This window comes from Cryptomeria japonica, chromosome 6 (assembly GCF_030272615.1).
Source record: "Cryptomeria japonica chromosome 6, Sugi_1.0, whole genome shotgun sequence".
Classification (NCBI taxonomy): domain Eukaryota; kingdom Viridiplantae; phylum Streptophyta; class Pinopsida; order Cupressales; family Cupressaceae; genus Cryptomeria; species Cryptomeria japonica.
The window spans coordinates 551162494-551176950 of NC_081410.1; the positions used below are offsets into that span (position 1 = coordinate 551162494).

Sequence of the window (14457 nt, forward strand, 5' to 3'; positions counted from 1 at the left end):
CATACGAACCACATCCCTAGGAAGAGGCACATAGATGTCAATATTGATTAGAATGCGTGTGAATGTAGAAAGAACCATTGAGAAAGTGGTATCATTAGCCTTCAACACAAGAACTTCACCCGCTAGGAAATATGATATCACTTGCATTCATATCAATTGGGGGGTTTAATATCCCAAAAATTCAAAGCAATATATTGCAGATATATTAAGGACGTAGTGGTTTTATAAATTTGGCTATTCCGAATATGAATATTTAGAGGTATTTTTTATTCGTCAAATGCAAGAAGTAGGGGCTAGACACAACACTTCCATATGTGTCATCATTGGTGGATTGTAGGAGTCAAAAATTCAAAAGCATTAGCTATAACAAGTTTGTGTCGATGGTCATCCCTTCTGATGTGTGCATCTACATATATATCGTCAAGTTGAAAAGATGAGATTTGACTGTTGGAACTCAAATTTTCATCAACGAGCTTCATTTTGCTGAGTATATTTCACTCAAAAGTAGGGGCAAAAAGTGATAAAAATTTGAACATAGCCACAAATTGGTGCCATGAAGGATAAGTTGGATGAATTAAATACATTTTTGAGATTAGATCATTTTCATTTTGAGTCAAACAGTGTTCATTTAGCAGGCACAAAGTAAACCTCATGAAAAAATTGCAACTTAAAGCCATTATCAAGATTTACAATCAACGGTGAGTCAAAGAGGGCTGAGGAACAATACCTAATTTGGTATTTGTTGGATTTGTGTGAAATTTGTTATTGTTGTCATTGATGTCAAACCCGATCATCCGGATGTGGTATATTGAGCAAATGAGGCAAGTATAGCTTATGATGTTGTGCAGTGATGGAAAACATGTATATATGTGATGCAGAGCTATAAGGATTGTATAACTCTCAAGATGAAGGAACACAATGGACCACTGAGAGGGGGTGAATCAGTGGTAACCAAAAACTTGAACTATCTGAATGATTAAAAAATTTAATCACATAAGTTATGCAGCCACTCTAAACACTCAAGCTAAAACAACAAACATTAAGAAACTTATAGGAAGAGATATAAAATACATTTGCATACACACACACAAATAATACTCATAACACCAGATGTATGAGCAAAATCCAATGAGGGAAAAACCTCGATGAGAAATGTTGTTCAAGTCTACTGCTCCAATCCAACCTCACAAGTAGAACTTTGTTTACAATGTTTATGGGCACCAACCCAAAGGAGCATCAACCCCTGAATTTTATGGGCACCGACCCAAAGGATCACCAACCCCTAGATTTATGGGCACCAACCCCTTCTCTAAGAACCCACTCAAAGAATTACAATGAACACGTATTAAAAAAAATAAATCACCTTGTTACAAATGAGTTTTGTAACACCTTACAAATGTTCTTCTCTTGAGATTTATATGACTCTCTTCTGCTCTGTGATCTTTAGGCCTCAAACTCCGCTCTTTGCCTTCTTCTTATCTCTGCAACCTACTCTCTATTCTTTTCTTGGATCAATCCTCTTTCTCTTTCTCTCATAGTGTATATAACCCACTGTGTTATATGCCTCAGCTCTGAACTTTCAGATCTCTGGTTTTTGCTTCTCTCCACTCCCTTTTTCATGCCCTTGATCGTCTTCTCTCTATTCTGACTCTCAACTACTTTTTGTCTCCTCCACACATTTGAACATTCTGCATGTAGTTTCTTCTGCAGTATTATTCATGAATTGACATCATGTTATTGACACCTAGGTGGGCTACTTCTTTGTAACCCTCTTCTCTTTATTTTCTATCCTTTGTTTTGCAGATCTCTTCTTCTTCTTGCACTACTCCACTCATGACACACACAATTGCATCTCACCTGTCTTACACTTTTTTCTTTTTCTTTTATTTCTACCTCACTCTGCTTTCTCGCCTACACAAAGTTCAAAGAGTAATATTCTTGGGGTTCCAAGAAACCTACCACATGATTTGATTTGCCTCCCAACTTGAAAACCTTAGCTACTACCATCAAATCTCATCACCTGTCCTCTGTATTTGTTCATCTCTATACTTGCAGGATTTCCTTTCAAGGGTTCATTCACAATCTAATCTCCTTGAGCTCCCAAGAGATCATGTCTGTAGGTTGATTGGATTCTTTGTACATTCTTCTCAATCAGATAGTCATCAATAATAAGTGCATCCTCCTAGCATCTTTTTGTATTTAGATTACATCTCTGAGCATAGATTACTATGTTTAGTAATCCTTGGTCTGATATCTCCATCATGGATATTCTTGAGTCTCTCAACAAATTGCAACAGGGTCTCCATTAAATGCAACTTCATCTCTTCTCAACCTAATCAGATTAGATAGAAATCTACCTCATTTACATATCCCATCTTTACAAGCAACCACTTCTCTTCAATTTGATTGTCTTTCACTTGTTTTACATTCACCACACCTTCCATTCATTCGTCCACATCACTTGGTCAAATCGAGTCAACTTCTTGTGTGGAGTAGTCTCAGACTACATATATGGCATCAAGATATGCCATCAAAGCCATATGGTCAATTTCCACGTGTATATCGACATGAAAATGTATCCTCAAAGAGTTGTCATTGGACATCCAAGTCGGTTGGTCAAACTTGGTCAACCACCACGTGGACCACTAATTCTATCGGCTTGCAAAATGTGGCCGCAAGAATGGCAACAATTTTTATATAGGTCTTATAGTCAACCTTGGTCAACAACCTACATGGACCATATTCTCTATCAGCATACAAATGTGTCATCAAACTCTTCGCATTGGATGTCTAGACTATACAATCAACATCGGTCAATGTCCAGTCATCATCCATGTGGACATTGTGCCTATTGGGTTACTATTGTTATTATCCCTATTGAGACATGGACCAGCTAGGACTTGAACTTAGGACCTTCCATATGCTGTTGGAGTGCTCTACCACTAAGCTACTAGCTCCTCTTGGAACAGTCCATCGTCGGTCCGGGTGTGGTTTATTTTCAACACCAAAACTCCCCCTTAAGCCACACCTCTCATGTTCTTGGGGCTCCTAGCCTAGACCTAGCTCTGATACCATGTTGAGACATGGACCAGCTAGGAATTGAACCTAGGACCTTCCATACACTACTGGAGTGCTCTACCACTGAGCTACTGGCCCCTCTTGGACCAGTCCATCGTCGGTCTGGGTGTGGCTTATTTCCAATACCAACATGCCCCCTTAAGCCACACCTCTCGTATGCTTGGGGATCCTAGCCTGGACCTAGCTCTGATACTAGTGTAAGAAGGCCACCAGTTCGTCAACCTAATGCACAAAGGTATCCATCTTTTAATAGCTATTATTTTCAATGAGATAAATTTGGTCATAAAGCTACAAACTATAGAAGCATTCAGTGTTATAATTGCAAGAGATTTGGTCATAAAGAAAATTACTGTCATAATCACAATCCGGTTGGAGAAAATAAGGTATATACTAACTTTCATGGATATTGTCACACTTGCAATGGTTATGGTCATAAAGCTAATTAGTGCAGATCTAAATTTTTTTCGGTAAATTCAGTAAAGAAGTGTTGGCATTATGTTGTCATTGATGTCAACCAGTATAGGATGACTACTGGTATAAGAGATATTTGTGCAACACTATCATGGAGGAGTACATGATGAGATATCTTTGATATCACCTCGTGTTGCAAAACACCAGTAAGGTAAGGAAGAGAATATCATTCAGAGGAGTGATCACTAGAGTCACCGATACACAAGTTAGTGCCCGACTTGTGTAGATGAAAGGGTAAGGTTACCGATACAGTGTATCATCAGTAAGGAGAGTATGTCAACTGGTAAGTGAAGTGTTGACAATGATCAGGATGCTTGGATGTTGTTTTTGATGAAGAGGCAAAATGTTACTTAAATCACATCAACACCGGAGGAGAAGGATGAACAGGTCACCAGTATGTTGAGAGGTTGCAAAACAACAAGTCTCTCATTAGATGAAGATGCAGTCACCATGTGAAGAGATGACTGACAGTGAATGTGCCCACACCGGATCACATTTGCCTATTTGAAGATGTGCTGCACAAACAGGGAAGTCACATGAGTGTATTGTAGGATGCAGATGACAAGGTGTCACTCCACCGGTAAGTAGAGCTTATCTCCTATTATGCATAATGTGCATTATAGTTCTGTGAGATAAGAAAGAAAAGGTAAAGGCAAGTGTTTGAGAGCTGACACCAGATCTATCAGTGAATCAAAGGAATGTCTCAAGTGCATGAAATTAGGGATATGTACTGGACTAATAGAGAAGGCATGATGAGATGCCAAAACAAATGAAGAGTGATGGGTTTGTCACTTTGACAAACCAACAGAGATGTTGTTTGGTCTGATGATGAAGAAGGCAAGACTGAGAAACTGCAAATAGAGAGTCCAACCAACCTACAGATGCCTCAAATGAAAACAGTTGAAGGTTGATGATATGGTGTCATCAAGAGTGTTTATCGGTATGTAAGTCCATCAGTAATATGGACAAGGTGCAAATGTTGAAGACTTCCCACTTGATGAGAATGAACATGCTATGGATAGACATGTCTAGCGACCGGTTAAGGAGTTCCACCGATAGTTTAGCAAAGTGTAGACATGAAGGTTAACCAGTAAAGTGTGAGATATCATCAGGGTTAGTAAACCGACAGAAAAGAAGAACCGATTGAGTGGTTGGTCGACGATCCTGTTCATACTGACACAGATGATCTAGTAGAGGTGGAGGTTTACATGGATGCCACGTAGAGATGAAGTGGCAAGATCGCAGAGGTCAGTGAACTACCATGTAGGGATAGGTGTTTCTACAAGTGTGCATTTAATATGGATCCCATGATTTGTGGATCAGATCAGAGGAGTGCGGTTTGAGGAATAATGAACGACAAAGAAAAATAAGGGAGTTGTTGGCACCTAAATAAAAGCAAGAAAATCAGATTGTGAGAAGACCTTAAGAAGGAAACAACAAAAATATTAATGGCATCTTGACAGGTGCAGGTCGAGATACAGGGCCGTGGTTGCTAAGTTTAGAAAACATGTATTAGAAGGTACATTAATGGTGGTGATGTGCAAATAGCTATCTGAGGGATCAATCAGATAAGATCTGATTGGATTTGGTTTGCCTCAAGGTCGATGAGGAAACCTTAACCGCCTAAAATTTGAATAGGCTTTTGGGGGGAAGACTGGGCTATAAATAAGCAAGCCAAAGATATTGTTAAGGGCTACTGGATGGGAGTAGATAGAGCTGCTGTGAAGTGATTGAGTGTTGCAGATCAGTCAGAGGGAAAATAGTTGTAGATAACAATGACTGAGGGAGTGAAGGTTAATCTGGTGATAGGATTTAACAAAGAGTTAACCGGTATGGTTTGAGTAACCAATAAATCAGATAGATTGCATCAGTGGAGATAATCGGTAGGTCCTTGTACCAACAGGAGGACAACAAAGAGTACCAAAGAGAAGAGCAGTGATGAGGAGAACCAGTAGAGAAAGAAGAAGGGTACTGGTGAACCGGTAGAGTTTACCAGCAATGCAAGAACAAATGAGAGCAGCAAAAGAGTGAACCGGTGTAGTAGAGAAGGTGTCTCACTGACATAAGGAAGTTATGTGCAGAGGTTGAAAAACTCTTTTGTAAGTAGGATATTACTTTTGTATTTGAATGTTCATTATGGTCACTGAGTTTTAGCTTGGTGAAGGGGTTGGTGCTCCTTGGGTTGGTGCCCTAAACATTGTAACAGAGATTCATTGTGAGGCTGGATTGGAGCAGTAGACTCTAGCAGCATTGCTCATCGAGGTTTTTCCCATCTTGAGTTTTCATCGTACATACTAGTGTTATGTGATGTCCCTTTGTGTGAATGCATTTGTGTTTAGTCTCCTCACTAACTGGTAAGTCTGTATTCAGTTAGATCTATTAATCGGTATACTTTCATAAGGATAGTTAAAGGGAAAAGTTTGAGAACCACTAATTCACCCTCCCTCTCAGTGGTGCATTATGTCTAACAAGAAGAACAATGGTTTTTTCAAGTGCAAGCAGTTTGGACATTATGCTAATCAGTGCAAAAATGGAAATATGGATAAATCTTTTGAGAAGAATGGAATGCAGAATGATCGATCAAAGAAGAAAGAAAATTTGGTTTGGAGAAAGGAGGTGGATAATGGAAGTAGACCTGATATACTAGAATCTGGTGCAGGTACCTCTTCCTCCGGTAATTGAGCGTATTGCTTTGACTCGAGGGGAATTTTTGAAGGAAAATATTTTGATACCCATGTTTTAGTAAATCATGTCATGGATCCAACATGTCTGTAGTAGTGAAGCTATCCGGTAACCAATGGTTTGTGCTAACATCAATGATAAGACACTTTTTGGTGGCAAAACCCTAATGGAATTTTTGGCGAGATAAGTATCACTGTTTGAAGTCATTTCTCTTTATCATGTTTGAAAGTATTGAGAATAGTAGAAGAGAAGCAGAGCAAGAAAGAAAATGTTATCATAGAGTCCAAGGAAATTGTCAGAGAGCAAAGCAACATAGAATTTCATGTTGTTGATAAGGTACGTCTTGATGAGTTTGACACTGAAAAGATCAGAATGCAAATGAAGAATCTATGTGAGATGGATGTGTAGAAAATTAGAGATTTAAGTGATGAAGGACTTCATCTATGGGTTGAGTTTCCCTGGTTTGATAACAAATAGATAATTAGACTAATTCTTAGTCATGTGTAGAATGGTTTACTGGTACTTGGCAAACCCTATTTGATATCTAAAGATCTTATTTTTGTCCATGTATGGCTTATGTGACAAAGGGATAGTACCGGTAAAGAAATATGTGAAAACCAAAGAGTTTGAAATCCTAATCGGTGTAATCGGAGATTAGAGAGCTCTAATAATCGATAAAATTGATGATCCAATAGTTGGGTATGTGGCCTATGGTATCTCTTACAAGATCTATGTCTAAAATAGGGAAGGTTTCACTTTAACTACTGCAGTTTATTTTGCTTATATGATAATTATGGAAGGACTTCTGAAAAAGCAATTTCTTGTGAACATAAGAATGATAAAAGAACACAGTTTTCCCTTCAGGTTTGGATCACTTCTTGGCTATCTAGCTATGTACTATCTAGGATCCTTACCAACAAAAGAAGATGTGTTATGGGTATCTCATGTTCTGGTAGCTGGGCAAATCTATTATTATTTGAATAATTTGAACAACTGTGATGAAATCTTTAAAGATTACTTTAAATAATTTCTTCATGTTTGGAGTATTGACTTTGTATCTCCCAGTGTTACTACTGTTAAGGAGGGTTCTTTCTCTAGAAAGAGTAAAAAGGAGGAGATTGTGTCTACCAGTTCTCGTGCTACTAAAAGGAAGAAAAAGATCACAAAGAGAAGGATATAATTCAATTGGATGATCCAACATCCCTTGCCAAAGAAGAGTTAGTTGTTGATGTACTGAAAGTGATATTAGAAAAACCTGATGATGATGATGAGCCTAATTCGTTAAAAAATATTTAAGGTAATGATGGAATAAGAAAGATTGGAAGTATTTGGCTTACATATGTTGAATCTGATGAAATCGAGAAGTTGTTGATTGATTACTTACTTAGGAATAACATTAGAATTGAGGATCTTAGTGATGTGCTTCCATAATCTATGTTTGAATTGCTTAAAGAAAACATTAGTGAATATTTTGAGACCGATAGCTTGCAGAGCCTGTTGGAAAAATGCAGTGATGCACGTAGAAGTCTACCTATATGCATGAATGAAATGAAGAATTATATCAATGACACTAGCAGGGTGTACAAATATTGTTTACAGTGGCCAACAGTTTTGGAAAAGCTTAAAGCTAGGATTGTTTCAGTGGAAGATGAATTGAGTTCTCTAGGTATATATTTTGATTTTCTAAGTGACAAGGATGGTGTGCAGAGAAAGAAGGTAAATGCCTTATAGTCTGAGATATTGTTTCTACATAGGTAGAAAGAAGAATTTGTCAATGTGTTCTGGAAGGTCAAGGAAGTTGTTGATGCAAAATTGGAGCATTTTTCGGCATTGCTTTCAGATGCAGTTGAATATGAGTAGAATCTTTATGCTCCAGACATTTTTTCTCATGATTTGGATGTGTTGGTAGAGTGTAGGAGCCTATGTAAAAGTATTAAGCTAGTTGTGAATTCATGGAATGTTCTTCTTCTGGAATTGAAGGAAAAGTATAAGGAAATCTTTCAAAAGAAGAGCAATTGAGTTTGTTTCTATGTTTCTTTCAGTCATTGTGCAGTTTTGACAATCTTTTTGGTTATCCCATGTTTCCTTTCTTTAGTCAAAGACACCCTTTGTCCTTGATGTCAAAGGGGGAGAAAGTACAATGTATGGAGAAAGAGTTTCTGAGATGCTTGAGTAAGGGGGAGTTGCGAGTTATTCTTTTGATATGTTTGCCATCAATGAAAAAGGGGGAGATTGTTGGATTTGTGTGAACTTTGTCATTGTTGTCATTGATGTCAAACCTAGTAATTTGGATTGGTTCGGATGTGATATATTAAGAAAATGAGGCAGACATAACTTATGATGTTGTGCAGTGGTGGAAAACAGGTATATATGTGATGCAGAGCTATAAGGATTGTATAACTCTCTAGAGTTATTTTTGGAGGTGACCGAAAATATTATATCTTAGTCATGTTGGTTTATGTTTATGTTTTTTGTGATGGTCATGTCACTTGTATTTTATGCTATGAGCTCTATATTTTGGAATCAGTGGCATTTGTATTATAGAGTCATTTTTTATGATACTTGGGAATTGTGCTTATGGATCCATTCCTATAGGTCTGGTAGATAATTGTTTGGTCCTAGTATGTGAAGCATGTAGAAGATTAGTGAATGCTGACTTGGTCATCATATCTTTGATCGAGGCATTTTTTGGTAATGTTGATTTGAGCAATTACATCATTGAATAAATCATTTGTGCTTGGCCGACATATCATCTTAGTGATTGTTCTTATTGGTATATGTGCATGTGTGTATAAATATGGAAAGAGTGTGTAGAGGTGTAGAGTGAATGATAACATGAAGAAACACCAAGATAAAAGGAGTACTATGTGTGAAGTGTGAATTGCAGATAGTGAAGCAGAGTTAGAGTGAAGACAGTGTTGCAGTAATCCTTCACCAGATTTGCTGCAGTATAGTGATCAATTTTAGCACAAAGATTATTTACTAGATATTCTGTGAGTTATTGTTTTTTTATTTGAGCTTACATTGGAATTGATTTTATGCATTTAGAGATGCACCTTTCTTCAGTTCATCCTTTTCTATTGCAGTGAGCATTCCGGCTGTGAGCCACTTTTGTAATCTTGTAGTGAGCATTCTGACAATGAGTCATTTTTGTATCTTGGGAGTGAGCCACCTGACAGTGAGCCACTCATTTTGTAAACAACATATAACTATTTATATTATCTTGAGCGCTAACCCTCTCTGGCGATTTTTCCCATTTGGGTTTTCCATGTAAAAAATATGGTGTTCCTGTTGTGGCTGTGTTTTCATGTTTATTCTACATTTGCTATTTCATATTGATAAACCTGCTATAACAGTAAAGGGTTAAGAAGTTGAGATAAATTTTTAAGAATTGGTGGGAATACTGATTCACCTCCCCCTCTCATTATTCCGGTCCCTTCAACCAATCCAACAGTATTTAGAAAAAATCTTGTTGTTGGCAACAATAATAAAGGAAAATTGAGAGGGGGGGGGGTAAATCAGTTTTCACCGGATTGAACAAATTAAGCACAATCTCAGATTTCAATCAACTACAACAAGAATAAAGATAAAGAAAATATCAACAACACACACAACACCAACATTTTTGATGTGGAAAACCTGGTTAAGGGAAAAACTACGGTGGGAACCTACCCACAATAAGATGATACTCTACAGTAGTATGTGTAAATAATACAATGGGGAATGCACATGCATTCATGCACACTTCCTAGAGCTCACTACTCAAAATATAATGACCTAGAAGGATCCAACCCTTAGGGAAGGTTCACTACCTTACAATAATATTCGGATTACAATCTAGATTACATGAACTGCAAAGATAACATCTGCTAATGCCTGATAATAGTTCTAGTTAAGCACATTTGTCTTCTCTGCAACAATCTCTGCTCAATACATCATACCAAAAGATAAATTCTCTTATGCACATATACACCACTCTCTGATAATGTGGACACCACATCGATACCCAAATTACATGAATATAACACCTATTTATACAATTCATCAACCTTGACTACAAGGTTGACCAAACCCTCAACCCTCAATTACAAAAAATACATCACATGATACATAAATCAACCAATGGACCAATACAATGCAATAGACAACATAGCATACACCTAAATCAAATCTCCAAACACGCATCACCATCAAAAATCTCGCTAAGATCAACCGCAACACACTACACCACTAGAAATACCGCATAACACAAAGAATATCATAGGATAAAAAAATCACCAATACCATGCAAAATTATCAATGCAGACCACCAAAATAGATATGACATGATCAAGAAACACCGACAAGCATGTTGGAACCATCCGCAATAGATACACCAACACCACTTATTCAAATCTTTATTGAACAACATACAAGCACTCAAGAACACTTAACAACAACAATTTCGACTAGGAAGATAAGTTGCGGAGCACCAAATCACGAACCATCTGAGATGTAGATACACATGAACATCCAAAATACTTTCCCCAATCCAAAACCAAAGATATGATGATCATATCGGAGCACGACAAATCAAATACCAAACTCTACCAACCATAGAACAGAAAGACCAAATGTCAAACCAGATCAAATGATATGATCAAGTAAACTTCCAGATCACTAAAATCAATGAAGAATGAAGTAGAGATACAAGAGACACTTCATTACTGAACCACAAATCCTTATCAACAAACCAAACTAAATCAATTCTCTGCAATTACCAGAACACCAAACACAGGAATATGTTGTTATCAATGACAACAACATATCCTAGCAACAACAGTATCCAACAATCTCCCCCTTAGACATTGATGGCAACATATGAATGTGAAAAAAAATCAATAAAAATGAATGAATCAACACCAACAATCTCCAACAAACTCCCACTAATATCATGCACATAAAGCTCCAAAGATAAAGCAGTTTTTCACATGCTTCTCTCCCCCTTTGATAGCAATGCCAAAGACATAATACAAATCATGCTTTTCTCCCAAAAACTCATTCTCTAAGAAGGAAAATCTCTCCTCCTTAGGATAAAATCACAACTGATCATTTGAACCACTTACTGACTACTTTGGCTGAGTAGCAACACCAACTCATTAACCTAGATAAGAAGATAAGGCTTTGAAATACATCGGATTGATGCAACTCCATGCATCTAGTTCTCATGAGGAGGGGTAGAGACCCCTAACTTGTATCTCAAATGGGAAAATGTATTTGTGAGCAAAAGCTTAGTGAAAATATTTACAATATGATCCTTTGTAGATACATATTCCAATATGACTTCTTCATCACTGACTTTCTCCCTCAAGAAATGACACTTTATTGATACATGCTTCATTTTAGAATGCAGTACTAGATTCTTGGAAATATTAATAACACTTGAATTATCACAATATATAATAGTAGGCTCATCATAGATCACTCTAATATCCTTCAACATTTGCTTCATCCAAACTACCTGAGTACAGTTGCTAGCAACAACAATGTATTCGGCTTCCATAGTAGATAGAGATACAACATCTTGCTTCTTACTAGACCATGAAATCAACTTCTTTCCCAAAAAAGAAGCTCCACCGATAGTTCTCTTCTAGTCATCAACATCACCTGCCCAATCAGCACCAGTATAAGCACATAATAGGAAATTATCATTCTTCGAATACCATTAACCATAGTCAACAGTCCCCTTCAAGTAATTGAAAAATCCTCTTCACAATAGTAACATGAGTCTCTTTAGGATCAACTTGAAATCTAGCACAAAGACAAATTGCATGCATAATGTTTGGTCTAGTCTGAGTTCAATACAACAATCCACCAACCATAGATCTATACAAAGTCTAATTAACTTTATGAGATTCATCATTCTTAGACAACTTGCATCTAGTCACCATAGGAGTTCCAATAGGTTTAGCATCATATAGCCCAAACTTCTTCAACAATTCCTTCACATACTTAGATTGAGAAATAACAATGCCTTTATCAATTTGAGTAATCTGTAATTTTATGAAGAATTTCATTTCACCTATCATAGACATCTCAAATTCCTTTTGCATATCATCAGCAAACTTCATACTCGAATCATCATCTCCTCCAAAAATGATATCATCAACAAAGACTTCAACAATCAAAATGCTATTATTATCAACCTTAAAATATAAATTACTATCATCAGTACCTTTACAAAATCCCAACTTCAACAAATACTTATCCAATCTAGCATACCAGGCTTTAGGGGCTTGATTAAGTCCATATAGTACTTTCTTCAATTTGCATACCATATATTCTTCATCTGATAAAGAAAATCCATCTGTTTTCTCTATGCAGACTTCTTCCAAATCACCATTCAAAAAGCCTGACTTGAAATCCATCTGATATACCTTGAAATTCTTCTAAGCAGCATATGCAAGCAACAATCTAACAACTTTAGTTCTAACTATCAGAGCAAAAGTCTCCTCATAGTCAATACCTTCCATCTTTGAACTACCTTTACATACCAATCTTTCTTTTTTCTTGACAACTTCACTAGATTCATTTAGTTTATTATGGAATACCCATTTAGTACCAATAACATTCTTGGATTTAGGTCTCAAGACAAGCTCCAAAGTGTTATTCTTCTCAATCTAATTCAACTCTTCTTTCATTTCTTTTATCCAATTCTCATCTTACATGCTTTTGAAACATCTTTAGGTTCAATCTTTGAAATCACGCATATCTCTTCAACAACAATCCTTCTCCTAGTCCTCACACCTTTATTCTTATACCAATAATCTAATTTTCTAAATGATTTAATCTTACATACCTTAGAGTCTTTTTATTGTTCTCATTGTCTGGTTCTTGAACTTTTTCACTGGCAGCAACAATATCCAGATTATCTATCTCTACTAGATCATTCTACTGTAAGATCTCAGTCTGCATAGGCTTTGAAAGAACATCTTCATCATCAAATTCATATTTGCATGCTCTGGTCTTCTTTCCAAGACATTCATCAACCTTCATATTTGCACTCTCTATTATATTTCTCAATCTCTTGTTGTAACACTAGTAGGCCTTACTCTTAGTAGAATAACCCAAAAAGATTCCTTCATCACATCTTGCATAAAACTTTCCTATATTCTCATCTCTTTTGATATAATATTTACTTCCAAAAACTTTAAAATATATAATTGTAGGAACATGACCAAACCATAGCTCATAAGGAGTCTTACCAAAATCACCTTTTATATGCACCTAGTTGAATGTGTAAACAATAGTACTAACAACTTCTCTCCAAAAGGTTTGTGCAACATTTTCTTCTATTAGCATTGTCTTGACAACGTCTAAATTGGTTTTGTTCTTCCTTTCAACAACTCTGTTCTAGTAATGGGTTCTAGGAGAAGATAATTATCTTCTAATTCCATTCCTCTCACATAATGTATCAAACTCTCATGATGTAAATTATCCTTCTTTGTCAAATCTCAGGTACTTCAGCTTAAATCCCGTCTTAGTCTCCACTCTAGCTTTTAATATCTTGAATTTCTCCAATGCTTCCCATTTCCCCTTAGAAAGGTAAACCACATCATCCTAGAATAATTATCAATCAACAACATGAAATGTCTGTCACCCCGCATGCTTCTCACTCTAGTAGGACCACATAAGTCAGTATGCACTAGATCTAACAATCCACTAGATGAATAGAACTTACTCTTGAATGTAATTCTTGTTTTCTTTCCCAACTGACATTCTTTACATACCGGATTAGATGGCTTCACAATTTTAGGCAAATCTCTAACAACTTGACGAGAACTTATCCTTATCATGCAGTCAAAATTAGCATGACACATCCTTCTATGCCACAACCAAATTTCATCAATCTGAGCAATAAAATAGATTTTCTCACCAACATTCAAATGAAAGTGTAACATCCTAAAAATTGCACCCCTTGCAATTTTTGACTGCATTTAGGTCTTTTCCTTAGTGTTTGTACCCCTTGGCATAATTTGAGACTTGAATATGCTCATGTACATAAAAAATACATTACAATTCAACATAGAACATTTCCTGCTCCTTGATCCTACCCCAAAGTAGGGAACGACCAGGGTGTGGTGCCTTGGGATCCCCTATTTGGGACCTATCTTGAGGTCCCTCCATTTTTCTCATCTCATATTGGAGTGGGGAAATCCCCCCTATGTCGGCCCAAGTCAAAAAATC

At 36.8% G+C, this 14457-nt stretch overlaps 1 non-coding gene across 1 annotated transcript; it reads right to left on the reverse strand.

The window, feature by feature from the left end:
- Positions 1-3084: 3084 nt before the first annotated feature.
- Positions 3085-3156, reverse strand: TRNAT-AGU (transfer RNA threonine (anticodon AGU)). The gene has a single exon. It is a non-coding gene; the product is annotated as a tRNA-Thr (tRNA).
- Positions 3157-14457: the final 11301 nt, after the last annotated feature.